This window comes from Poecilia mexicana, unplaced genomic scaffold, assembly GCF_051168715.1.
Source record: "Poecilia mexicana isolate PSO_F unplaced genomic scaffold, ASM5116871v1 scaffold_16, whole genome shotgun sequence".
Lineage (NCBI taxonomy): Eukaryota > Metazoa > Chordata > Actinopteri > Cyprinodontiformes > Poeciliidae > Poecilia > Poecilia mexicana.
The window spans coordinates 21,828,809-21,854,929 of record NW_028263385.1 but is presented as its reverse complement, the minus strand read 5'-3'; the positions used below and the strand labels follow the sequence as shown (position 1 = coordinate 21,854,929).

At 37.8% G+C, this 26,121-nt stretch overlaps 2 long non-coding RNA genes across 5 annotated transcripts in view; one reads left to right on the top strand and one right to left on the bottom strand.

Annotated features, from left to right (window-relative positions):
- Positions 1 to 26,121, bottom strand: part of LOC106925896 (uncharacterized) — a 120,337-nt gene that overhangs the window by 48,868 nt on the left and 45,348 nt on the right. For 3 of the 4 annotated variants that reach the window (XR_015765565.1, XR_015765566.1, XR_015765564.1), the window contains one exon: positions 9,664 to 9,800. This is a non-coding gene — a long non-coding RNA (uncharacterized LOC106925896). Of the gene's footprint in view, positions 1 to 9,663; positions 9,801 to 17,735; positions 18,023 to 26,121 lie in introns of those variants that run through there. The other variant, XR_015765563.1, reaches the window with a different exon arrangement.
- On the top strand, positions 10,659 to 11,797 carry LOC148155080 (uncharacterized). Its single transcript, XR_015765680.1, has 2 exons — positions 10,659 to 11,028; positions 11,266 to 11,797. It is a non-coding gene; the product is annotated as an uncharacterized LOC148155080 (long non-coding RNA).

Genomic DNA, 26,121 nt, shown 5'->3' with positions numbered 1-26,121 from the left:
GCTTAGTTGTGCAAAAAAAAAAAAATCAGTCATGCAGGGGTTGTTTACATCTATTTGAGTATTTAAAGGGGGTGTGTCAAATAAGATGTCTCGCATTTACAGTGTATGATGATGATTCGGGATGTACATTTTTAATGTACACCTATGGATTTATTTGTATGTACACAGATTTGTTGACTCCTATTTACCAAGAGCACCTGGCCCTGAAAGTCCATTAAAGATGCTTATCTCCAGATTAATATAGCAGTTAAAATATTTCAAGTTAAGTTGTTTTTATACAATATTTTCTTGCCATAAAACCTAAGTCTCTGTTGCAGGAGCTCTAATATATTCCCAAAAAACCAAGTCTGGAAAAGCATAAATAAACTGACCATTCACCACAAAATGAGATGGCAGGCCAGACAGACAGGACAACATGCCTTGTCAAGGTAGAGCAGCCATGTGGGGTAAAGAGGAGCACTTGAGGAAAAGACCCAGAGAAAGGATGGAATCGAGCATGTGGTCCTCACAGCAGGAAGCCCAGTGGTCATTTCACCCATGGACACACACATACAAAAAAAAAAAAAAAAAAAATCATACTTTCTGATGAAATGAAGGATGCATGTTCAGTCAAACTTTGAGACAAAAAAAGAGGCCTGAAGCTAAATAAAAGGATATGGATGAATGAAAAACCCCAAATACACAAAGAAATGCATGCAAGCTAGTCAATGAAGACAGACAAGCGTGTCCTTTGCCTGCATTGATGATGAAGGGTAAACTGGAATATACAGTGCTTTGTCTCACTAATGTGTTGCTGTCTAGGTAACAACGTTTCATACTTTTACTCATTAAAGGGAAATGATTTTTTTTTTTTTTCCCCAAGTTTATATTAATATCTATTATCTCAATTTACCAGTGTTCTGATCTTAAGCAGATGTCAAGAAATCATGAAAAATAAGTCAATTTTATGTGTTTAAAAATTTAACAAAACACCATAAGACAGTCAGTATAATTAATGGGAGACGGGTACGGCACAGATAGAAGGTGAACGCTGAAAGCAAGACTGATATTACATTTGCAAGATCATTCATATTCTTTGATACGATGTGTCAGCTGCACTACAAAAAGCATCCATCTTAACAAGTAATTTCATTTCATGCTCAGGCTCTGAATGTGTGTGGGACGGTTTGCCCCTGCAAAACAGTTTCTAATAAAAAAAAAAAAAAAGAAAGAAAAAAAACAGCTTTATCCCACCGGACACACAATGTGCACATTGCACTTTTAGATTACCATAATCTGAAAAATATGCAAAACAGATGCTTAGTCTGGCCCTGATCAACCTTTTGGGGAATTGTTAAACATTATAAAGGTTTGTTTGTTCTTTTATTTTTTTTTGTAAATTAAAGTAATGAAAGCAGGATAAAGCCTCATGTGATTATTTGTAATTTTAGAGGAGAATAATGGACATATAATTAATAAAAAGCTAAATCTATCTGGTAATATACAGACAGACTGATGGAATGATGATGGATGGCTGGATTGGTGGATGGATGAATACAGCTTTAATAAATAACTTTAATTAAATCCAAAGTTTAATGGATACCACACTGCAGACAGCTCATTTTGATTAAGTCTATGGAAGTGAACTTTACCAAAAATAACAACACACAAAATATAAGATCATTGCACATTCATATCTACATGTTAAAATCAGCATCCAAAGAAATTGAGCACAAGCATGGTTATGTGCACTCCTAAAAATTGGGCCACCAACCTTTCATCCATCATGCCATCTGAGGCCAGTTGGGATGCTTTGCAAAAAAAAAAAAAAAGAAGAAGAAAAATGAAGGTAAATCCCAGCTCTCCTTGTCTACTCAGTCACAATGTTCCTAATTTGTTGGTGAAAAGATGGGACATTTGAAAATGTTGCGCAAATGTCACAATAATTCTTATCTCCCCATGTACAGTGAATCTAAATGTAATGATAATAAAAATCAAGTCATGCCTACAAAGAAGTGTATCGATTTAGATGTATATTGTTTTGAGTGGTAAGTATGCATTGGGATGAAGGGAGTAACACTCACACCTACATCTGAGGCCAGAAGTTTACATCCCCGTATACCTTTTTGTCCCACACCAACATGAAGTCAGAATAAACTTTTCCCATTTCAGATCAATTTGAACTACCATTTTGTCCCATTTGCTAAATGCCAGAATAATGACAGACTTTTATAAGGCAATTTTTGTTACTTTCTTCAAAGACAAAAGTTTAAAAACACCGTATTAGTATTTGGTTCCATTGCCCTTAAACTATATGACGGAGGTCAAATGTTTTTGATACCTTTCCACAAGCTTCTCACAATAATTGGAATTTTGTCCCAATTCCTCCTGACAGAACCGGTGTAAACTGAGTCATGTTTGTATCCTGCCTTGTTCATACAAGCCTTTCCAGATTTACCCATAAAATTTTCGATAGGATTGAGAGCAGAGCTTTTTTTGAAAATCAAAATGATAAGATGTCATTTTAGAACTTCTGGCTTTATTTGACATATTTTAATGTCAAATAAAGAAATCCTTTATAGAAATCCTCACATTGCTTCCACATTATCCTTTTTCAATGTAATATATTTTTGCATGCATGTTGTACAACTGCAACATTTTGTCATGGTTCTGTTCTGCACATAACTTACTTTTGCATAGAATGTATTCACAGAGTGGCCAAAAACAAGATTTTCTGAACATGGACTAAAAACAAAAAAGCCTTTAATGAACTTATCTAGAATCTGGAAACTTATTTTCTGATGCATTTGTGTTGTAGCAGGCTTATATTATTATGTAGCCATGTGACATTTCAATCAGATAGGAGCAAAGTCTCAGACTAACTACACAGCGCCTTGTCTTTTTCTAAATCAAGCGGGGGAAACTACGCATTACACAATGGCTCTGTTGTATTATTAGCCCCTCAGAGGAAGCTGCTAAATCGTTGGATCAGACTCCAAAAAAAAAAGGTCTGGGAAAATTTTGGCTTCCTGCCTCATAATTCAGTGTTTTCGCTTCAGTGTACCTTTGCCTCTCTGCTCCTCCAGCCCAACCTATAATCCTGTTATTTCTCTGACTGGAAGTTCACTTAGATCTAATTTATGAGAAATACAAAAAAAATTACAGTAATCTCACAGAATCAAAGACACAGACTGATCATACTTACAGCAAATTTGTGTCCCACTTAAATGTTACATTATACCAACATTCAATTACTGTCATTTATGCCCACATAGATCACTGTTTACAAGTTACATATAAGTAAATTGGAAATATTTCTATGTGCATGTGTAAAAACATAGGGAGTAAGGAAAGAAGAAAGACTAAGAAGTATAAGTGAAAAAAAACAATATTAGAAAATTGTTAGATATGATCCCTCCAAGTTACTGTGGTTGGCACCTCTGTATATCCTCAGCGCGGTAAACACTATCTGTCTGACCTCAGCTGAACTCAGCTCAAAGGCAACAGCAACCTCTGCTGCTGATGTGAAGCGAAAAGGCAAGACTATGGAGAGCTAAAACAACCAGCCAAGTAATCGTGGAAAGAAAAAATATATAAATCCAACTCCCTTTACTGTACATAATATTTGTTCAAATAAAATATCCCTCTTTTATGTACCATTTATAATTTCTGTATCTTGTTTTGTTTTTCATTTGCAGCCCTTTGTTTGGCAATTATCAAACGGCAATATAAAATAGCTACATGGCTGCACAGCTGGTAGCATTGCTGCCTTGCAGCAAGAAGGTCCTGGGTTCAAATCCCAGCCCAGGGTTTTTCTGCATGGAGTTTACATGTTCTCCCTGTGCATGCGTGGGTTCTCTCCAGGTACTAAGGCTACAAGCAGCATGCTGGTGTGTGTTAACACACTACCAAGATGAGAAAGATGAGAAATTACCTTAGTGAGGTAACTGATAATGGTCAACTACCCGCAAAGGGTTGTGAGGCCATTAAAGAAAGGCAGTCAATCTACTGTGAGATTATTATTCACAAGTGGAAAACATTTAGGACCGCTGCCGGTCCTTCTCAGATTGGGTTTTGTAGGGAACCTACCCCAACTTCAGACCCTGAAAAGTTTAAAGAAATTACAAAAAAATAAAAAAATAAAAAAACTTTATTATACGTATTAAAGATGGCAATCAATAAAATGAAAGATACAAATAAAAAAAAATGTTCAGATTTGATAGTTCTTTAGACTGAAATGTGAACAAGTGTAATAGATAGATGAGAAGAGGAAAAATAAGGAGGAGGAAGCATGAATGTGAGAGAGAAAACAGATGAGGGAAAGGTGAGTGTGTGGTGAACAGCCTAAGATGAAGTATACTTCATAGTGTTTGCACAAGAGAGCAATGGTAAAAGAAGAGAAGTGATGAATTCAGAGAATGGCTCAGCAAAGACCTTGGTTCCACTAAAATGCATTTTCTTGTGCTCCACAGGACAAAAAAAATGCTTTAGCATTCCCATTTTCACAGCAAAGAGCCTACCTTGGTTGTTTGAATGGGTACTTGGTTAGAGGAAAACTGTTTACTGTAGCCTCACATGAAATTTCCAAGGTTACAGCAACTAGCTGTGCTGCCTTATTTCCGACATGAAAGGGCATAAACCATTATAACGTGTGCTGTGATGCAAGCCAATATATTTTGTACTGCTCTGTACTTATTTTTGTTAAAATAGCAACAACAGAACTGTAAAACACACAGCAGAGTCTAGTTTGACGTATTCAGATGGACTGCATTTGGTATTACTTTGTTGTTCTTCCTTAACCAGCATAAAAAAAGCTTTGCATATTCCCATCTTCTGCAGGCTTAACTATTTACTTGATCATTTTGAGCTATATGTGTTTTACAAGCAAGGAGTCAGCAATGGTATATTTGATCAGCTTCCTATAGGAAGTTTTCAGTAAACTAATTTAATACCAGGGTGTGCAGCCGAGTTTAGCTGTTGACATTTTAGTATTGGCCGCAAACAAAGCGGAAATCAAAAAGTTGATTTGGACAAGAGGTGTTATTTTGTGCTACTAGCTGCTTTGTCACACCATCAAAACATATGGATCTGCATGGCATCTAACTCCATCTACATTTCCAACAGACACTGTATGCACTGTTATTTTACCCTCAGTCTTTTTTTTTCTGTTGCACGTACCAATTGAAGAAAAAGAAACCACAAGATATCACCACTAAATGAACAGCAAAGACCAAATCTACTATAAGGAACCCACTCTAATTTATTAGAGTTGTCAGTATCCTCAAATAAACATAAGAGTTAGAAGTGCATCATCAAAGTAAAGGTATACATTTAAACATACTGAGACTGCAAACTAATTTCTTTGCATCAGCACTATCAACTACAGATTTAATAATAAAAAAACACAAACTTTTTATATTGACATTTGCCCTATAAGCTTAAAAATAACAGTAACTACAATTTCCACTTGATTCACCTGAATTATCCCAAGAGATAAAATATTGATTAGAAATTGCACTGAGGTTTTGAGTATTTCATGAAAAAAAAAAAAAAATCTGAGAAATCTCTGTGGCAAGCTCTGTTTACAAGAATCAAGCGAGAAGCACTTACAAAGACAGACAGTTCACACATACCTGTAGTTCTCACAACTCTGTGCAAATTTCCTGCAAACACATCTACACATGCAGAGCTTTCTTTGCAAAACTTCAACAAACGACACGAGAAGCTTTTTCACAAACGGACGCATAAACGTTCCGAGAGACACTGACAAAAATCGGATCGCAATACTTTGCAGAACATGTCAGGTTGTTTTTATTTTTACAGACATGTGCAGAAATGCCAAAGGTCTCACATGCACACATGTGCAGCGTGACTGTTTGCCTCCCACTTGCAGTGTCTGTGACGCATAGGAAAAGTCATTAGGCCCACACTTCCTCTCCAAAACTGAGGAGAAGGAAGAGTGGCTGTCTTACATGAAACACACAGGAAATGTGTGGGTGAATGCCAGCATAATATGTAAGTGTGTATGCACGTCTCCTAGTCAAAGGTTCAAATCCCTGGGGGCAGGCGACCAAGGTCTTGTAATTGCTTGCCTTTGATTGTGTTCATGGAGTAGACTGCAGCCCACAATTACAGTCATTTCGAAAACTTAACTCATGGTTAGCCTGCTTCACAGACAAGACCTTGTGAGTTCAACACAAGTCCAAAGGTCTCCCTTCACATTTTCAGTTCAGATTGGAGTGAATGTCATTAAAACTGTGCACCATTTAAAGTCATTTAATAAAACATTAATATTTTGACGGTGTTATATTATTGATGTCTTTTGGCATTTTTCTAATAAAAAAGGCAACAAAATGTAAAGGATCTCAACATATAAAGCAGTAGTTTCACAAGTTTCATTTCTCCCCCCTTTAAACGTATGAACAGCTGGAACTTCTGCTTTTCAATGGAACTCATGGTTCTAATTGTGTAACTAATCACTTGACATCTAAGGATGTGTGTGTGTGTGTGTGTGTGTGTGTGCGTGCGTGCGTGCGTGCGTGCGTGCGTGTCTGTGTGTGTTTCTCATGGGTTTTTCTTTACAGGAGTTTATGATTTTGCATAACGTCCAAACCAGCACTTCCTTGTTTGTCTGCCTATGTGTGGGTTGTGTGTTTATCTGCATCCTCAGACAGCGTCAACAGCTTGTGGTGTGTATATGAATGCATTCATGATGTTGAGTAGGTGTATTCTGTATGCAAGTGTCAGCAGAGGAATTTATTTCACTTCAGCATGAGAAGGCAGGCAACAAGGTGGACAGAGACAGACTGGAGCAGCTCTGGAGCTCCAACAAAAAATAAAGACAGGATGGAAGGAAATGTTTGCCTACGTCTACCAATGCATTCCTTCATCCTTTAAATACTCAAACCTAACCCACAGTATAAAACAATGCCGGGTGATTGACAACTTGTCTGACTTTGGCATGTATGAACATGCTACCTACACACAAAAATACTCACACGAGTGATCTAATTTGAACACTGGGGCTGTGCTTGTTGCTGCTATGAACATCTGTCGCCCCAGCCAGATCCAGACAACCACAATATAAACAAAAACGTGATCATATGTGTGCAAATACACACTGTTACCCCATGCCAGTTCCTCCATATTATACACATGAGCCACGTTGAGAGATGTTTTGAGTGACTTTCAAAAGCAACACTTGATACAGAAGTCTAAAGTTATTATGTGTTTTAATGACTTACTTTAAAATAAATAAATAAATCTCCTTTCATTTTGAGAACAGATGTATTTTTCATAGCTGTATTTTTATGCTGTCATTCTTTTCACATGGTGTCTGCCTTTGTGGACAGTAACTAATTTATTTAAGCAAACTTTTGTTAATAAATGCCTTCAGCATATATTAGTAGTTAATCATAGCCTAACCAAACCTATTTTTGGACAACACATGCAAACACTCTGGGATGGAGGGGCTGGGCTCGAAGGGCTCAGTTCCTATGCTAGTTAACTGTTAGCTAGGGTTACGGGAATCTCTGACAGCAGCATTTGAGAGGTAGCAGGGGGCAGCAACCTTTTGTGTGGATGCTCGTCCAAAGTAGTGGGCTCCCAACATCATGGGGCTCAGGGGCCGCAAAGGACTCTGGTGGACGCTGATCCATCTGGACCCCCTGGGGCTAGTTGACCAGGAAGGGTGGTTATGCATCCTCCTTGCCAAGTTCCAGTGGTGAGCTGGTGCCTGCACACCACGTTGCAGGCTCTATGGGGATCGCCACTGTTGGACTGTTTTGCCGCCGGCGGTTGGTGAGGGTCCCGGGTTTGACATGGAGATGGGAGTGCGGCAGGGTCAGCGCCCACCAACTCACCCTGTGCCTCTTTTGGCCTGCGAGCTGCTGCTTCTTTGCTTGGCTGACAGCCTACCCCTGTGCAGCACACATGATTGCCTTGGGCTGTTGCAGCTTTTTGGTTTTGAGTCCACCTTTCCTTTGCTGCTCTTGGGTTGTGAGTCTTCCACCATTCTTGCCACTATGACACCCATGCACCCCCACGTAAACAAACTTAACATACACCTCCTCAACACAATTATTTCTACGCATATGCTCACACACATGCACACATAAAATCCACACCGGTTATAGGTCTTAGAAATGTAATGTATCTTTAGTACATCAATCTGGGGTGCATACTTTAATTTTGGATGCAGTCTGGATCTCATCAAGTCAACTACACAATTAGCATACTATCCTAAAATGTAGTTTAAGTGAAGCAAATATGCCCTTGCACATGTAGGCAACCATTTTCTTCACATAGTATTAGTAATATACCAAAGATAGGGCATGGGTAAAAAGAAAAATAAAAGACAAATTAAACATTTATTGCAAGTCACAATATATAGAAAGTGTTTCATAAAACTGAGTAGGGCATATACTTTATATGCAACTTCTTTCTTATCCATATTCCAACTTCACAAAGGGACATAATAGGTTTATTCTGCCTTGATTTTAGCATTTTTTTAACAGCATGCTCAGCAGATCAAAATACCACAATTAATATGTATTTTATTGGGCTTCGCGTTTCCCTTTAACACAATTCAAACCAAATCATAATCTTGTATACTTTGACATTTTTATACACAAGTATTGTTCATTTTACAAGTCTGTTGTCTTTCAAACCCACTGTCAAGTTATCAAACATAAGGAACAAAACTATTTGCTCTCATTGATGACAAACAGCCGTCTCAAAAGGAAGCTAGGACAGCTGTCTTGAAAGATCCCCAGGGGTACAGCATGCTATACTGCTGAATTACCAACAGCAAATAGACCGTCAGGTGTTGTTTACCAGCATGAGAACCTCTGAGGCAGCTCATGTATGATAAGTTCCCTTCTGAATCTTCCAACCAAAGTAGGAAATCCCCTATACACAACAGACTCTAAAAACATGCAGATGTTTAAAAAAAAAAAAAAAAAACATTTTTTTTTTTTTACTTTTTGGCACAAAGTTTTTTGTTGTGTTTTTTCCCTTCTTTTTTTTAAATTGAACTGTCAGGAATTTTTATTGCAAAAAATAATTAAAGTTTATAAAGTCTATCGTCAGTGATGTTCATACAGCTCCATAACAGTTGGGTGGGTGGGGGACGGAAACAAGTATTAATTTTGGCTTTATGTATCTGCAAAGCTTCTCCATCTCTGCAAACATGTTTTATTCCCTCCCTTTTAACTGTGAGAAGCAGGTTCATAACATTAGTAGGTCACTATTTCCAGTCTCAAAGTGCAAACTACCCACACAATGTGGCTGGTACCATTTCAAAACTGTTAAAGTTAGAACAGTTTGCAAAGGGCACCTAGCAACAGTTAGCGATCCTGTCTCTTGTCAGTGTGATTAAATGAAGAGTGTTATCACTTCTAGTGTTAATCAGAGCTCATCATCTTGAAATATTTCACTGTCGTCAGTTCTCATCCATAAAAACATGTTCTCATTAAAGGCCATCAAGGTTTATTATCAGCCCTTACCTTAATAAATGCTGCTAAATAATAGGCAACATATTAAAAAACATTTTGATGTTTTTTTTTCATACTTCACTTTAACAACTAATTACCACATGAGACCGGGAAACACAGTTGCTTTAACCTACGGAGGTAATTAGCATATATTGCTACTGAAAATGCACATTAGAGAGCAATGCCTTACCTGTGTGGTGTAATTCCTGAGTAAATTCCTTTTGCAGAGGTCTGGAGTTGGAGAGGATTCCTACAGTGTTAATTAAACCGTCTGTCTTGGAAAGAATTAGGGTCGTGATCTCCCAGACCTCGGTACTCCCACGCTCCCTGAGAAGAAAGGAGAGAAGAAAGGAGACTTAATGAAGGAGTAAAAAGATAAAATGGCTTAATGAACCACCTAACGAGGCCTGTGGCCATTTAATAATCGCTTATTACAGCTTAATTAGAGCAATAATCCAGTTTGTTTGGAGTCATTCATTGTTGACTGGTGGCTGATTGTGTTTTTATGGCAACTGGGTAAACAAGGAAGGGTCGACGTTCCACAGGGCACAAGACAGGTTTATCGGCGGCATGTCTGTGTAAATCCGTTGTAGTGGATGCTAGACTGTGATTAGACTCTTTCAAGCATTGAAAAGATGCTACAGAGACAGAAAAATAAATTGTCTTGCTCATCTAGCTTAATTTGTGTTTGTTAGAACAGATGTTCAGATGTTCTATGATCTCAAACTAAGAACAACTCTATAGCAGTGATTCTCAACCCTGGTCCCCAGGGTCCATTGTCATATTTTTGTGTTTCTCCGTTTCAAGTGAATCAGAAAAAGGTTATTCTTTAATTATTGCAAAACCTCCTCAGCAGAAGCCTGTTTATCACCCATTTGCATAAGTCAGGTGAGTGGTAGCTTGGAAACTTAGAACATGCAGGGTGTCGGGCGTTGAGAACTGTTGTACTATAGCATCTATAAAAATTACTTTTTTTCCCTCAGCGGGACAACTGTATCCAATTTGGTCATATTTTTCACCAAGTGAATTACTTGGTGCTAGTCTCCCAGAGCCATGCAAGTTCTCCCATGTGGTCAATGTGTGGCCAATCCAAGTCCCTCAAGTTGTGGGCTTGGCAGCAGGACAAAAAAAATTGCTTTCAATAAACCCCAAATATTAGGACTACTAGGTAGTATAGAGCTTTGGAGCGTGACGTCACTGCTCTAGTCGGAGGGGTATCAGCGCCATCTTAGGGGTCCATAGACAACAGTCTCGCAGTATAAAAAAAACAGTCTCGCAGATTTTTTCAATCCAAGTTACTTAAAATAATTTAGCTATGGTACGAACTTGCTACGTTATTGTCTGTAATGTCCGATCACACGACTGAAACGGTAAAAGGATATAAGACGGACTTTGGTTTCACTATTATCCTGCTTGGAAACAACGTGAGGAGGCTAAGCTATCGGTGCTAACGAAAAGAAGACGAATGTCCTGGTATCAGCGGTGACACGTCTTGATATCACGTTCTCCAAAATCCCCAGATACCTACAAGTTTCCTCCAGACATTTCCTTTCTGGTGAGTGTCTAAATTTGCTTTGTTGGTTTTGTGTCACAATGTTGTTCTATGATTTTGTCCGAGTGTTCTTACGTTCAGTTTCTGTTGTTTAGCTCGGGCTAATATTGTTTATGTAGCATAGTCCGAGTTTTGTCAGTGGACATCGAGGTTATTACATTATTGTGAAGTAAACTATTTTACTAGTGTTATCAAATGTACAGCTTTAATAGCGATGTGTTCTGATATGTCCTCTTAAAGGCAAACCGACGTATGAAATGGATGAGCTCAATCCTGACTGGGGTCCAGTGCTGAATGTGGGTCACTGAGGTAAACGCCACAACATCGGACCGACATGGGCGTCAATTACAGAGGCGATACAGCAAAACCATCAACAGGTTACTGAGACTGATTTCATTATTTACCCCAGAAGAGGTAAATAATGAAAACACAGTAGCAGAGGCAACAGAAGAGGAGCAAGTTGGAGAGGCTGAGGAGGAAGGAACCCCAGGAGAGGAGCTCAGCAAGGCTGCAGACTCTGAAGAGGAACAGGAACCATTTGTGTTGAAATACAGTTGGAAGTGGCTGTTCTCTCATTTAATAATTTAATGTATTAAACATTCATGAATCGTTTGATTCAAGCACTTCAAGTTGCATGTAAACGTGAAGAAAAGAATCACATTTTAAGTAACAATTTGATATTTAAATATTCAGGTAATAAACATACATGTAATGAGATTATATTTTTAAATAAATATTTTATGTGATTAAAGTAAACAATTATATAATCAGACATCTGTCAAGACACTGGGTTTTTGGGTTTGTTTTGCTTTTCATTTTATTAACTTTGTGTTTCAATTCACTTAAGTGGTTCATGGTATTTAGTGTAGTTAGAATAATATTATTGCTTTTCCTTGTTTGTCTGAGTCCATGTCAAGCCTTCTTTAATGACTATTCTATTTTATCCTTCTAGTTATTTCTTATTTCAGCCTCCCTGCAGGGTTTCTAGTAATGTTTATTTCTTAATTTGATCACCATAGGTTCAGTTATTGTTCCATGTCTGAGTCTGTATCTTTCTGTGTCATTCTAGTTGGGTTATTTCTTTGTTTAGATCTTCTAGTTTCTCTTGCTCTGTGTTCCTTAGTTCTTATTGTTAGATCAGCCTTGTTTCTACATCCACATAAAGTAAGTCCACTGCCTGCTGCATTTGTGTCCACCGCCACATCATGACACAAACCAGATGAAAGAGCCCATCTTTAAACATTTAATGTGTAATTAAACAATAAAGGTGACAAATTTTATGAAATAGACCACACTTTAATAAATATTTGTTGTATTTAACATATTTCAGGTAAGTGAACATGTAATGACATAGATCCTGGCCTAGAATTTTATGCAATTGAACATTACGGGTAACAAGTGATGATCTTCTGAGGTAATACATTTTATGAATTTTCTTTTTTTTTAAATATAATTCTGGTTAAAAAGGGTCAAAATGGAATAAAAATATGCCTAATCTATAGTTTAATAGAATAATTGTACACAGATTTTGAGTTAATAGGTTACATGGCCTACAAGCTAAGAAAAATAAAAAATTTTGACTGCAGAAATAGCTAAAAAATATATAAAAGGTGTTCAAATGTAATAAAGGTGAGTGTGCCTCATCTATACAATCTAGTAGAACAATTTCAAGCAGATTGAGTTAATGGGACACAATTTGGAAGCTACTGAAGAAAACATTTAATATTAAAATTATTGAATATGACTTAAAATTTTAATAGAAGATAGTATGCCTCGTGTAATAGCATGAATGTCCACTTTTTGGTATCAGTTGGTCACAAGACAAAGCATTTATGCACAGGAGTGTTCGGAAATTGACAGCAGCAATGTGAAACTCCGAGCGCTTGTGGAGAGACTTAAGAACAGCTGGCCGAAATTAGCGTTCATAAATCGGATCAACCTTGAGCTGAACGTCTCTTACTCCGTGGAGCTCGGTTTATCCAGTATCCAACTTGAAAACAACTTTACTGCGGTTGGTAACACAATGAAAACACCGGTGTTCTGAATAGTTTGTTTTGGTCTGTGGACCCCAGACATGGCGCCGAGCGACGAAAACGTCATATCCTGTGACGTCAACTCCAAAGCTCTATAAATCATAGTTGGGCTCTGCACTTTTGTTTTCGCAGTGGAAGATGGTTGTTTACAATGCAGGCAATTTCCGGTAAGCTTCATAGCGTTGAACACTATGGTTGGATAAAATATAATAAAATCTCAACACAGTCCATGCCTCCAGGAAGCAATCGTTTCTCAGTAGCCGAGGGCCCAGACCCTCTGTACAAAGCAAAGTGTAGTACAAGGAGCTAGTTTTTTACCAGGCTAGTAAGTACCCACTGCAAATAATCTAGTGATTAATTTATATTTATTTTTGTCCAAGTAATGCTATCCCCTGAAGAATTATTCATAGTTTTCTTTCAATCTGTCTTAGAGTATGATTATGTGATGATTATAATGCAGAGGAGAGACAGATTTCCAGTTTGATGCCATCAGACCTTTTATCATTGCCTTTGCAGGAAACAGTGCAATAATGAATTAATTTAGAGTGAGCTCACACATCCCTCCAACTTGGTGTCTAAGTTTGTAAAAATAATGATGCACATGCTTTGTTTGCCTGATGATTCAGTTAGCACATTGATTCACCCACTATAGAAACAACAATGCAGGGTCTTTTTCATAGGCATTAGCATGACTCAGATGAATCACAGACCAAGCACTGTGCCAGGGGAGCCATCTAAAGAGTGCTGCATATAGGGAACACGTGAGGCATCAAATTTTCATTACTCATGCTGGGATCCCATCACTCTTTCAAGGGCTGACTCAGTCTCAGCATGGGCTGTATACTGCTGGTATTTGGCATCCAACGACTACTCTTATGTCTGTGGTTCCCTGCACTGATTCTGAATGATTCATGCTGTGTCAGATTTTCAGGCTGGTAAAATCCATACAAGAAGAGACTTCATGGACTTTCAAATAACTACTGATGCCATCGATGAGAGAAATTTAATTTTCTTTCTTCCACATTTTGATAAATATGAAAATGTGCTAATAAATTGATTTGCTTATTTATGTATTTTTTACCACTTTGTCAAGGTTTTATTACAGTGAATAGATGGCAGCTTTTAATAATCAGTAAAAAAAAAAATGCTTGCACACTCAGGTGTATTGAAACAGAGACGCACAGAAGTTTTGGTCACCAGCCCTGCTGGATATGAAGTCCCCTGCTCTAGTCTGATTAGCCAAACGCCGTCATGTAAGATGGCCCAAAAATAGTCAGAATCGTAGAGAACGTGTCCAAATAACTTTGAACTTTGAAAAGAGGCTCTCAGTTTAACTATGTCTCTCACAGTATGAGTTGTTTGATGGCTTAAAAAGAATCCAAAAGCTGTCCATGACCCCACTAATTCCTGGAAAGAATCAGATGCATGTCAAGCACACTGTGCAACATTGAACAAACATAACTCATGGGATGTGACAGAAATGAACAGCCAGTTGCAGTGAGTCAGGTGAGGACACCACAACCTGTGTGAACAGACGCATACAAGCGGAAGCCATCTTGCTCAGTTATCTGTAAAATCCTCACCACTTTGCCATGTTCCGTGTGCGCATTAATATGTCATTGGCTTTTGAAGGATGCTCTCCATAGTAGAATGATGTCTAAATAAACAAATACACACATAACTAATGTCTGTAGAAAACCTCAGACATCTAACAGATGCACATTTTTTTAACACAGTGATCATGATTTCCCACCACACCGTCATTTTCAACATGCCAGTTCAAATGTTCTATACCCATCTATATGTGATAGTATTAACTCATTCATTTGGAGTCTTGCTTGCATGGCTTTAAGATTACAAAGCGGGAAAACACCTTTTAAGTTCTAAATCTTAAGAATTTCTAAAGGGTATTGCCTATTTGAACATTTCCACTGCGACAGGGTAAAAATGATGTCATTTCCCCTACAGGGTGAAAGAAGTGTTGCTCCAGGAACATATTAAGTGATTTGCTCTCAGAACATCACACAGAGATCTGTGACAGTATTTCATGAAGAACGTTTGAACCCTTAGCGTCGCAGCTCACAGACCATGTCTCCCATGTCTCTGACACTCTGCTAAAATAAAATCCCTCTCTTGTTCATTTCCAGACCGCCAAACAGCTGATGACTCCCGTTGACGAGCCAACGATTTCCATCCCTGTCAAATGCTTTCTCCCGTCTAGACGCATGTCAATTTTACGTCTGCGGTTTTGGCATGACAGTCATTGTTCTGCAGTGTGTGAATGATGTCAACAGATTTTTAACTTGGGGAAAGCTGCTAAAAATTATTCGAACGATGCCACCAGATCACGCCATTTACACTTTTCTGCTCCCCACTTCTGTCAGTTGCATGAAAAGAAAAGAAAGAATAATCTCATCTCTGCAGGTGTGTAAATCTTTGACATTTCAATCTGCTCTAATGAGCTCAGGGAGACAATGATGATGTCAGTGGTAGTCATGGCAGTTCCAGTCAGGGCATTGGTCATAGTGTTGACTACAGTGATGATATTCTTCCATAAAGATTTTTTTTTCTTTTCCTGTTTAATATCATTAGCCGCTTGTTATGCGTCTCCGAATAGATTTGAATTGACTTAGAGAAAATGAAATCAAATTTGCTCATAGTTGGCATAATCATGCACCGTATGTTAGAGTCTGGAATAAGTGTTGTGTCATCCAGTCTGGACTTATCGAGCAAAGAAAGCTCAATTTCAGTTTCCTCCTTTGACAGGTCTATGCGCCCCTTGGTAAGACACTTAAGCCCAAGTTGACTACCAATTGGTATGCGAGTGTGACTCTACTGTAAAGAGCTATGATTGGTCAGTTGGACTAGAAAAGTGCTATACAATTCAGTCCAAGAACTATTTAGCTATGATGTCAATTAGCGGCTAATGGTTAACACAGCTAACAAATTGTTTGTGTCCCTCCGTCACCATTTGCTTTTGTACAAAGTACCCAAGAGAACATCTTTGCTACTTTCGTGAGTGTTCCCCTACAATTACACGACATTGCAAAAAAAAAAAAAGAAAAAAAAAAGAAAAAAAGACCTACTTTTATTCTAGTTCAGATCACATGTCTCAAAAGAAACATCATGGGGCAATATAGCACTTTGCTTTGGTGTTCTAACATTGCAAGAAACATTTTCAGTTGTGACATTTTCTATATCAGATTCTCCTAATTATTCACTTATCTCTGGTATTCCTTGTATCTAGAAGGTAGTGCTCATAGAGAGCAGTAGAATAAGGATATTAAAGTCACAAGAACGTATCCTCTGTCTTTCAAACTATCACAGAAATGGTCCATCAAGTAACTCTTGGGACACAGCGTGTGTCCTTGTTAGCTGTATTTCCTACCAAGTCTAGCAAAGGTCTCTGACACAATCTTGACAGGTTAACAGTTAACAAAAAGCCGAGTCTATAAAGTGGTTGGACATCATTTTTACGCTGCCCAGCTTGGAGCCTTTTGTTTGACAACCTTGAGCGGGCCTAGAGGTCTGTTGTGGTTCCATTATTATGTACATACTTTGTTTTCAGCCTGTTACACTTAGATAAAAAAAAAACTATTTTTTTTTATTTTTTTTTTGTACAGAGTGAAAATTCAGAATTTACCAATCTAACCACATTTTAAACAAAGAACTTCTTCTTTCTGCAGTTCCTCTCAGGGTTACAGTGGTTAAAACGAAGGCCACAGTCACATATCAGCGGTTGAGCGTGCTCTGCCCAAGTCTTTTAAATGACTATGGATGAGGCAATAGGTATCCAAATAGTTAAGCCCAACATTATAAAACCTCCAACAGTATGTTTCTTCTCACTGGAAATAATGATGTTTTGAAGTGGCCCAGTCTGTCCAGATAATCTGTGGAAAGAGCTAAAGATGTGATTGATTTTTACAAGGCCTTCAGACCTGAATGGCTTGGATCTCTTCATCATTGACAAACCACCACAATATCAATGGAAGCATACAAAAAGCTCAGGTATGGAAATGTCAAGAAAATCGCAGAACTTTATTCAGACTTCCATTCATTCAAGAAGTTTGCAGTGAGACAATATCAGCCACAAGCAGCTATTATTTTGTATGACTTTTGGAGCTTTGAATATCCCCATCTGATAATACTTATTTTAAAAGGCTTCCTGCCTTATTTTCATTTAATAAATTGCTGAGATTGCAATTTAATTCCCTAATTATGGCAGATGAAAGCCAGAGAACAGAGTAACAAAATGAAGGGAGTGTCCTTATTTTTGTTTGTCTTCACTAGTTTCTGTTGTTTTCAGCAATTTCTCCCGTTTCCTACCACCCTCCCAGTTACACCCTCAGTGTTTTAAAACATCCAGTTTTAAACAGGGCATGATGTCATTCTGCCTGCGGGGCTTTCCCACATTCATGGCTCAGCTGATAACACATGTGGTGGAAAACTGTTAAAACACTTGGGTGTAGCAGTTCCAAACTCCTATCCCGTATCAACCTTTCATGAGAATGGCTGCAAGGAGGGGACTGCTTTACCTCTGCCAGCAGCTTTAAACCTCATCATGCATCTGATTGCACTGAATAAATGGAATTGTTGCAGGGAAGTTAAAAGGGAGGTATTACGCAAAACTGACTGAGCTCATTTCATGTTATAATGTCATTCCCTCATCAAACATACCTGGAGTGTTGCTTTGATTCTTTCATGCTTCTTTGAGAAATCCTTGAATCTCCCGTGGCAGGCCTTTTAACACCTGCTCATACATTGCGCCACCTATTTAAAGCACCGATTTGGAGCTCTAGTCTCCAGCTGAGCTTCCACCTCATAGGCCACCCCTCCCCACGTCTTCTCCACACAAATACACCAAACTAGCGGCAGCAGCGATTAACAAGCACCTAGTGGAACTGAGAGTCTGCCGAGTTTATTGTGCAAACTACAACTCTTCTTAGAACGGTTGTTGTGATGACGTGCTGAAGGGGCATTGTCGAAAAGAGTAGGAGGTGCCTAAAGGGACAGAGGCCAGTTTCAAGGTGTCAGATGCAGCTATGATGCAAAGTCAAATTTCTTGGTTTTTGATATATACTGCATATTTATAATAATTGAAGGTTTTCATAGTTACTTGTTTGTGGGGTAAAATGCCAGTATGTGCCTGGAAAAAACTTAATATACCTCCACTTTTAAAACCTTACAGAAGCTTTTAAGAGTGTTTGCTCAATCTTCTTGAATTTTACATACTTCGAGGATAATGACTCTACAACCCCACCTTTGGGAGCAATGGTTGCTCAAAAGAAAAAACGTCCAAAAAGTGAGTTCATGTTGCTTAGTCTGAGCCTTTAAAACAGGATAATCAAGCAAATCTTGTGAAAATGTGTCTGGCTAAACCTGTCCGTATGGTTTAGCTGTACACCATCAGCCTGTTGTCGTGTCTCATCACATACCAAAAAGAAGTGAATCTAGTCTCTAGAAACTGTGGGGGAAAAAAAAAAAACAATAGCAACTAAAACAGTGTGTGGGAGGATGGGAGGAAAATGAAACAAATTCAGCAAATTCCCACGGGTGTGCTCACATGGGAAAAGCTGAAGATTTGGGCCTTGAAGAGGAAGCTGGACTTGTTTATGAAGGAAATGACATCATGGGGCTTAGCTCAGACACTGACTTTCATGCTGACAACTATTAGCTGCTGGGGGTTGTGTGTGTGGAGATAAAAGGTGAGCAAGTGCAGTAGGTGTAATTTAAACCTTGAACAGCTGTCAACTTTAACGCAATGCAGTGATTTTTATGTCAACTGTTTTGTTAATAGGTTGTTTAAGAAGATAAACATTTCATTCAAATATGTGCACCAAAAATAAGAGAAATGTTTTGCCTCAGAAATGAGAAGTGGTACCCAAGAAACATCTGGTACCGAAACAATACGAGTTTTGAAGAGCTGACCCAAGAAATTACATTTTATTAATTCACCATGTTTTGTTACTACATTAAAAAATGAACTTTGAAGTCTAACTTTACAGTTAAATGATAAATGATTTGGTGCTTGGTTCAAATGAAAAACATTCCCCTTTTTATAGTCTGTTTTGTTTATCCGTTTATCTGCACCAAATCTGTCACATGTACTACAAAACTAATTTTGAGAGATTGAAATTTTAGAATTTAAAATAAATTAATCAATCATTTTTAATGAAGCAAATTAATTTACATAACATAAGAGCTGTCATAAAATGAGTTGTTAGAATGCTACATCATAATCATATATTTTTTTTATTGTCTAATCTCCAACATTATCTTGTACCTAAAAGTAATGCTTTTAGTTATCTGTTCAAATGTTTCCATTAAAGTTTTACGAAACACTAATTGCCCTGTTTAAAGTGAAAAAGAAGCCTCCTTCTAGCTGTAGATGGGAACAAAAGAGTTTACAAGAAAATTAAAAGAAACAATTGGTAATCTTTGAATTATTGCTACATAAAATTTTAAATTGGTGATAAAAAAATGTAAATCTATACTGACAAGGTCCCTCAAGGTTAAGGAGTCAAGTTATTTTGCTAGTTTGACTTTATCCGTCACCAAATCTGCTAATACTGGACTTGTATTGTTGCACTAACGAACCTCTCAGCCGCTTGTTTCATGACAGCTTTTGTGTTTTGCCAAGATTTTGCTAATACATGTATAATTTTGCCCATCTTTATCCTTCTTACTTGATTAAACTCCCAATATATATTTATTTGGGAACTCCTTAAAGTAATTGATGCACTTCAATGGTTACAAACAGGCTAAAGTCAATCTGCTTAATTTCCTGCCTTGTTAAAACAACTTCAATTGGACATTTTGTTTTGCATTACTTTACAAATCGGTATACATGACTATACAATTTAGGTAGTATCTGTAGATGATTGATACTAAGGGCCATGTTTGTTGCTTTATGCACTCACTTCGTTACACTTTACACTTTATGTATTCTAGTTTTTGTTTTACATGGAATAACCTTGTTTATTAATGACAGTGATCAACAATTACTTTGGAACAATGACATGGTGATAGACTTCATGATGAAGAACACCTCATATCTTGAACAACCTTATTTTTTCTCTTTTAAAGTTGAGTTAGACACAAAATGTCCTGTAAACGCATTTCAACTTAAGCAGTCTACTTTCTCATTAAATGTTTTTTTCTTTTCTTTTAACATTTCTGCTCCAAATCTACCCACTCACATAAGAAGCAATAAGTTTCTGAAGCCACATTTTGATGTTCTGTACTTTGAACTGCTGTGTTACAACCTCTAATTGTCTCTGGGATTGAGACAATTAGACTTAAAACCAAAACAAGAAAAAAAAAATGGTAAAAATCCTCTCACACAAGAAAACAAGACAAGAAGGGTTTGGAAAAGCTTTTAGACCTCCCAAGAGCAGACCTGGATTGAGGCCCAAAAACAAAGCTTGCTGCTGGGTTCAGAATCTGAGAATATGCACTGGATTACAGAGCCAGAGAGTTGGAACATGCCTGGGGACAGTGGTGGAAAACCAATTCTGAGTTTGGCTAAAGATTAATGTTGGACTCAGAAAGTAGTTTGTTTTGCGTTTCGGTAGTTTCAGTATTTTCCATGTGAAATTCATGTATTTTATTGATTGGCTAATATTAGTTTTCTGTCACTCTGTGGTTGGTAATGGTTAGAATAGTTTGCATTATGCAAAATTATCTTTATGTAATTGAATAGCATTAAGAAAAGTTGATGAGAAGGCAGTATCCCAAAAAAGACTCAATTGTAAAATATATACTCACTTTTACAAGGAATAAAAACAGATAATTTTATCTTTTTGGCTCTCGTGGCCTTTATTTGAAAGTGCTCAGACAGGAAAGTCTGAGAGCAATGAGAGAGAGGAAAGACATGCAGTGCAGGTCACCACGCCGGGATTTGAACCTGCGACAGCTGCGTCGAGGACTAAGACCTCCTTATGCGGTAACCCCGTGCCACCACAGCACCCCAATACAAATGATTAATAATGTTTTTCTCAATAACTGTGGAAAGAAGCTTACTGTTCAAAATGCTTATTTCAGGTTTTTATATTATTGTATTTTATATTTAACAAACTTTCCATTAGTACAAAATGTAACCTATGGTTAGACTCTATTGACCAAAGTAGAGATTAAAATGTACTGGTTATGGTAGTTATGGCACAAAATACACTGCTTTTAGCAGGTCATAAGATAGAACAGAGGGCTTGGTGTATTAATTATGGTAAATGCAGGTCCAGGAAAAAACCCAGACATCCCACTCTCCTGAGACACGTTCCAGCTCATGCTGTGGGATGCAAAGTCATTCCAAGGCCACCTACATAGCACGTCCGGTAGATCCGGGGGTCTTCCTCATAGTGGGACATTTGTTGAAAACATCCTAAGGGAAATGTCCAGAAGGCATCATGATCAGCTGTGGTGACTGAAGCTTCTTGGCAACTTTCTAAGGCTCTGCTTTTCCACGCTGTGGAGGAAACTCATTTCAACAACCTATAACCAGAAACGTTTTCTTTTGGTCAAGATTCATAGCATGGATGACGCTCTGAAGGGAGACTGACCACTAAATCAAGACCTTCAATTTCTGGCTCAGCTCTTTCTTCATCACGACAGACCAGAGCAGCACTGCCATTATAGCAGATGAAGCCCCAATTAGTCTATCCATCTCCACCTCTATTCTACAATCCCTCATTAACATGAGCTGCTTGAACTCCCCTGCAGGACAGACTGAGCCTGAGGTTGAAGTAAGCTGTTCAGCTTTTTGGGAACCGCAGTCTCAGACCCAAAGGAGCTGTTCTCATTCTGCATTTGCAGACATTTCTGAAACAAAGGACAACACAAAGTGAAACGCTACCATCCGGACAGCCATCATTGCATTGAAATCTTTACTACAAAGAGTGCTTAAAACTATAGCTTGTCCAAAGTCCTAAAGCAGGCATGACTTGCTGAATTAAAAAAAAAAAAAATTATACATATATATATATATATATATATATATATATACATATATATATATATGTATATATATATATATATATATATATATATATATATATATATATATATATATATATATACACACCTTTAATTTTACATTTCTTCAAAAAGCCACACACTTTAAACTCAGTTTTTTTTATATGTATTTCATACAAGAAAGGGTGTTTTCTTTTTTCCCAAATCAAAATGTTTTCAAAAGCCTGTCAAAGATTTCCTTTGCAGGTCTAATGACAAAGAAGTAGAGGGAGTTAATTTACACAAACGGAATGGTCCCATCTGGCCTTATTAGCATACTATGCTGCTAATGCTAAGTTTTAATGGTGTGATCATCTCACACACTCATTTTCACTGAATTTGTAATTCAAAATTAGCATATTAGAACAACATATTGTCTCTCTCTCGCCCAGAGGCTCGATGCGCGGCGGTGTCGGATTCCATTTCCATCTCAAACTGCAGTTTGAACAGTGAATGGCAGCATTTACTCAATACACAAATGAAATTATGCTTTTGTAAAACACCCAGTGACATATACCATGAAATATCTTCAGAAATCATAAAGCGTGTTGACTGTTTATCCATCAACACACACACGCACACAAATCTGTTTTCCTAAATCTGGCACATTATTTCTTTGAGCAGGTGCAAACATAAAATAAATCTACCAACTCTTGGAAAAGCCTTTTAATATTGCTCTAAATCACTAAGAACATCTAAAAATGTCTCTCAGCTTTGGAGAAACAACTGTTTTAGACAAATGCATGGACAGACTGACGGATGGACAGGCATTGATAAATAGAGCAAATTAAAAACGCTAGAGAGGTAGAGACTTGAGTGTTTAGGTGGGCCCCGACTCACACATTCAGGGGTCTCAGACCACCAGTGGAGCTGATAATAACTCTGGTTATCAAAGTAGAAACAAGCTTTCTTTTCAGAGGAAGAGAGAAAGCAGAGGACAGGTGGGGAGAAGAAGAACGAGGAGGAGGGAGGCCTACATATTTCACCTCCATTCACCTGCTGACATGGCCCCTCAAAGAAACCTTTCATTAGACTCTCTGAGCAGTCAGCTAAGTCTGCCCAATACTGTCAATTTAGCTGTCATATTACACTGGCTCACTTTCTGCCCTTTCATCTGGGGGATTTTTTCATCTAATGATTTTCATTCGGGTGGACCGGCCAAAGAAGTCCAGCGCTCGGAACACCTTAGAAGTTGAACCATCTAATACATCACTTAAGTGATTTAAGGGTTTGCATGGTTAACCTGAACACATCTGAGTCCTCCCTGGAAGAAAAACATGCTGGGGAGAGCCTTAAAAGAAAATATTTAAGCAGCTCATTGCCATTAACTGGGGACCTAATGCATTCAGCTCACAAGACATGGTTAGGATCAAGAGAATGAGAGGAGGTGAGACTTTAACAATATCTTTAAGAAAACTGAGAATCCATTTGTTTGTTTTTACAAATGGGGTGAGGGGGGATGATCCAAAAGATCCAAAGGAGGCAAAGTGTTCATTAAAGACTCTAATCAGAGTTTAATTAACTCCAGGTTTTCATTGCATTCTTTTTGGTTTATATCACTCACAGGACAAGACTGAACACTGAACATGGGGAAACATACTTCAATCACTTGAAAGATGCAAAATCCAAAACACAAAAAAACAAAGAAATGCTCCAAATAATAAAAAAAATAAAAAATAAAATGCTGCAATCACAGAAAAAAGAAGCAATAGCTGCAATCAGCAAAATAAATGCAAAAAATTAAAATAAAATGCAGCAACTGCACAGGAAATAGAAGCAGGAGGGAAAACGCCGCACAAAGCAAAACAGCCAACACTGCAAACTCAGTCCACAAAATGGAAGTGCTCCAGACCACTAGGAGGAGTCGACCACCAAACCCTGTGGGATCCGACCCTCAGTAAAGATAGGATGTCACAATTTAATGGGGTGTCCATAAAGAGGTTGGAAGAAGAAAGAAAAGCTGCATTATGCTTCATTCAAACACAGTTTTTTAAAATATTATGGAACAGCAATACAATTACTTAGTCAATATCACCTACTCCAGACTTCCCATAGAGGCCTGGAGAACATCCGTTTTATGAAACAAGTTTACAGTATTTCATATTAGTGTTTTCTGTTTTGTTGCTTTTGTTTCTATTTTCGGTGGAAACAGTGGATTTAGTTTGGATTTGTTTTGTTGACTGTTGGTTTTTGCATTTGTTTTTTTCCTGTTTGTGTGTTTTAAACTTTGCATCATTTTCGTTTTTTCGGTGCGTTTTGCCATTTGCGGCTGTTGACCATCATAGAAATGACCCCATTTTCTGTACAGAGAATAAATGTTTTACACATTTCAAACTGTGTTTTATAAAAAAAAAATAAAAAAGAAACAGATAACTGTTCAGGACATAATATTCAGAGTGATATTTGACTAGTCTAAATATTTTAGCTCTGAAATGAAGGCAGTTAACAGCCATTCAGATTACATAAAAACAGGGAAGTATGCCTCTAGGATACTGCTATGAAGTAGATGATTATTAACACCAATTATAGGGGTTACACAATGATGATATTGTTTCAGTAGTTGTATCCCGTTTGTCAATCACGTTATTTTTGATGAGGCATCACCAGATTGTGATCTCCAACAATCTGATGATGTCTTTAGTGTCTAACTCCATCTAAAACCACACAGCTCAAGAACTACATCCTTTCTGAAATAAAAACAGGATTCTCAAATTTTGACAACTTTTTTTGAACATCATTTTGTCTTTTAGAAATCAGTTTACTTTGATCTAAGCTTAGTAGCACAGGTTAGCTCGATCCTTTGCGTCCCCCAATATTTTCTTTTCTGGTGCTAAATTGTCAATAGGGCCATTCAGAAGGCAATAATTTAGGCTGCCAACACCCTTTCTAAATCATTAACAGGAGGGAAAGTTAGCCAGCTTAGCTTTTTTTCTCTCTCTTTGTACAGAGAGGGGAATGCTGGTAGGTCACACACACAAAGGAGGCAGCAAGTAAAACATACACAGAGAGGACAGGGCTCTTAAAGCCTTCACCTTAAAATAGAGCACATCAATAACATTCACATATTGATGCAAAACCGGGAAGGATTACATGGACCAACTTTCCTCAAAACAAACTCAAACTACCCTCTCGCTTCTCGCAAAGCGCTTCAGGCCACCCAAACATCATAGAGACCCTCTATGTACTTTAGAAGTGTCAGCAAGTTCTCATATAGTCCTGCTCTGTTAGTGGAGAGTATATGTTACTATAAGCTCAACTAAAAGAAACCTCCCCATTTCTCATGCCTTTAATGTTCCATACAGGCTTCAGGAGTCTTTTTTTTCTAGTGGCTGCACACCTGTGCCCAATCTGAACCAAGAATACGAAGGGGAAAGATAGCAAAGACACAGAGAAAATTAGGAGAAAAAGAGTAAGGGTGATTAGTAAAACCATCAAGTTTGCCCACACACACACACACACACACGCACACACATTGCAACACTGTTTTCACTCAGACTTAGAGAACCTGGCAACCTCAACATCATCAGGTTGCCAGCTGCATTGCTTCATTGAGCGGTTCTTCAGCTAAATATCAAAGCATCTAACTTAACAACTCCAGAGCACTGTAAACATAATTTGATAGCAATGTGCGTCAAACCAATTCAGCTGCTTCACAACTGCAAGCAGAAAATGTTTTATGGCAATTCTTGCTCTTATTTTGTTTTATTGGTTTCATCCATCAGCAGAACTACCAAGGTTTATTTCTACTTTAGGACATAGGCTCTTATTCTCCATATGGCAAACTGAGAACATTTCTATAGATGTAGTTACACTGTGAGCAATCATGAGGAAGAGAAAATTGAGCAAAAACAATAACTGAAAAAACACAAGACTCGTAGCTTCAAATCAAACAGAAGGTGAATGCCAAGCACAACTTCGGAAATAGCTGTAAGGGAATTATATATGTTTTATTGGAAGCACTAACTACAAACAAAAAGAATAAAGAAACAGGTTAGATAAGTTATTGCAGGCCATTAGTGTTAGATTTTAAAGCCAAGTTGGTACTATTTTGGTG